This window comes from Lycium barbarum, chromosome 1 (genome assembly GCF_019175385.1).
Source record: "Lycium barbarum isolate Lr01 chromosome 1, ASM1917538v2, whole genome shotgun sequence".
Taxonomy (NCBI): Eukaryota; Viridiplantae; Streptophyta; class Magnoliopsida; order Solanales; family Solanaceae; genus Lycium; species Lycium barbarum.
Window position 1 is genome coordinate 6,099,263 of NC_083337.1, and position 3,140 is coordinate 6,102,402.

Consider the following 3,140-nt stretch of genomic DNA (forward strand, 5'->3'; position numbering starts at 1 on the left):
CTAATTCAAAGGCATTATCTGATCTTATTATTTTCACTTGAGAATTGAACTGCCTTTCCACCATACTTAAGAAGGATTGCAATACTGAAAAAGCATTTGATTTTGTGCTTAATAAATGAGTCCAAGTAACTCTTGTAAAATCATCTACAATAGTGATAAAATATTTAAAACCATCATGGGTAGGAGTTTTGTATGGTCCCCAAGTGTCTATATGTATTAGATCAAAAGCAGATTTAGTTATGATGGTGCTTAAAGGAAAGGGTTGCTTGGTTTGTCTTGCCATAGGACAGATAATGCAAGGAGAAGTAAATTTAGAACAAGGAGAAATTGGAACAATATTTTTCATATTACTTAAAGGAATGTGACCCAACCTGTAATGCCATAATCTCTCTTTTACATTTGGATCAAAAACACTGGAAAAAGCAGAAAACACAGACACTGAATTGGAAATACAAATGGACTTATCCTTAGGTAATTTATAACTAGAGCTAGACAAATAACTAGATACAGCCTTAGGAAAACTATTAGAAACTGTTGGCTGATTTGGCTTTAAGATGTAGATGTTATATCCCGTATTTTTGAACCTCGGAGCATCTGCTGGGGTGGGGCCCACATACCGAGATTTTTTTTGGAACATCTTAAAAGTCATATGAATCACATATGTAAAGTTAAACACAACTCATGAAGTACCTTTGGACCAAATCAAAGTGAAAACCCTCCAAACGAATATTTTTAAGAAAACGTTTTCGGGTGACCTGACTTTGGGGGGCAAAACCTGTATTGTAAGTTTGGAATTTCGAAAATACCTTGAAATAGAAGTTGTAGATAATTGAATTAGCTTTCCATCCATAGGTCGTGGGTTCCCAGGTGACGTCGGTACAAGGAGATATGAACGTTTTAAGGTCGAAAGGTCAGTGGGCTAGGCCCAACTCGGGACCAACCGAGTTGGCCCAAAAAAATGAAAAAAAAATTCAGGCCCAAGTGAGGAGCCATTCGGCCATGGTCCATAAAAAGGATCCAAGCCCATGGAATTAAGTCATGTGGTCAATGAATAAAAGACCACTTAATCATCCAAATTCCATAGAACTTTCAAGAGAAAGAATAGGAGGAAAAACAAGAACAAAAAGAGGGCATTTCGGGTTTGGCCATAGAAAAATCACCCCTCAAAATCTTGCCTCTAAAATTATTTTCTTGTTGAATTCCTACTAAATTAAGTGTCCTCTACAACTTGGTGTAATTGTTTTGGAAGAAGGAGCACTTATTTCTTCAAGTTGACAACTTGTTCAAGTGAAGAAGTTTGTAGAAAAAGGTAAGAATCAATTCCTTTTTCTTATGTTATGAAGGTTTGTTTATGTTGTGGTATGTGGAAATGAGTAGAAATTATGGAAATAAGGAAGTTTGCAAAGTGGGTATGTATATATATATGTAGCCATGGGTGTATATATGTTGTATACATATATGAGTTGAATTTTATGTTGCATTCTAGTTGTGGTTATGATGGAAATTATATTGGGAATGAAAGTTGAATGAATTTTGGTTGAAGTTGGAATGTAGATGATTATGTCACTTTAGAATAATTTTGTGATATTATGGAAATGAAGTTGTTAAGAAGTGAATTATGATTATGGTTGATGAATTTGGAAGTTGGAAACTTGTTATGAAGTTGTATGCCAAAGATTTGATGTTTTGCATAAGTTATGATTTTGGCGGAAGATTGTATATCATGTATATCGAGTGTATATCTTAAGGAAAACGATATGAAATGTTTCTAGAACTATATGGTGATGATCATGATGGTTGTTGAATATGAAATTATTGATCTTAATTGAAAGTTGGGTTGAATTGAAGATTATGTCAACTTGTGAGAAAAATGACTAGTTGAAGGATATTTGTGTTTTTAATGTTCATTGTTGATATTGTTGTTGTCGTTTGGGTTGTTGTTGATGATTTATAGCCGAGTTGAATTTTCGGGGTGTCATATGTATAGGGGAAGTGCTGCCGAAATTTCGGTAGCCAAATATGCTTAAAGTTGAAATAATGGCATTAATAATTCACAATTGGTAAACTTGACCAATTGCAGTTTTTCGACGAAACGGGAAGTGAGTTTGGAAAGGCTTAAGGAGCGCGAAAGGTATGTAAAGCAACCCCAATTCTTCCCTTGGCATGCCCCTAGTGTGTTAGGGTCGGATCCGGGCCTCGAAGGACCTCTTGGCCCTCGGAATCCGCAAGACAAAATTTCAGTTTTTCCTTCAGTAGAATTGAACCATTTTGATACGCTTTTTCTGAAATTATGCAATTTTGCTCTAAATTATTCAGAAAGTCATAGAATGTTTGTATAACCTTTTTAGGTGATACTATATGCTTAGAGGGCACAATTTGAGCCCGCCGCCTTGTTTGTCCCAATGCGGGCCCGCTATTTACGGTTTTGCCCCTAATGTGTTAAAGCTTCCTTTTTAATCGATTTTTGAAAGAAATGTTTTAATTACCCTACTAATCGCTTAACGAATATTATTTTAAATATTCTGTTAAATATTATAAATTATTTTGACACTCGGAATGACTTCGGGAAAGTTATACTTCTGTAATTTATTATGATATCCGAAATACATTTATTATGATTCCGTCCGACCCCATTGGATTTGTTTGTCTTTGATACGCTTCATCGAGTCTTTGAAAACATTTATTATATTTTTAAATTGCATTAGTCTCTCACTACTCCATTCGTGGATGTCCCAATGTTTCCCACACTGAGCCCGGGCCAGGATATGTTGTCAAGCGTAATTCTCTGCATTGTTCGCCGCGCCCCGATGTGAGGGGGCAGGTATACGCGTACATGGGTCTGTGGAGTATGATGTGCCATGTCCGCCTATTCTGATCTGATCTGTTATGTCCATTCTGATATGACATTTTATGATACGGGGCCAAGCCCCCTTTTCTGATTCCTCTGTATTGTGGCACCAGTGTCGGGAGGGTGACCACGTTCTGTCTGCCGAGTCCCGTGGCAGGGATCGGATATGATATGACATATGTTTCTGTACACATTCTGTCTGATTTGGAAATATGCATTTGACACTCTGGATTTTGTACCCATTTTCTGTAATCATTATGATTTGACTTCTGTGATTCCGCTTTACATATTC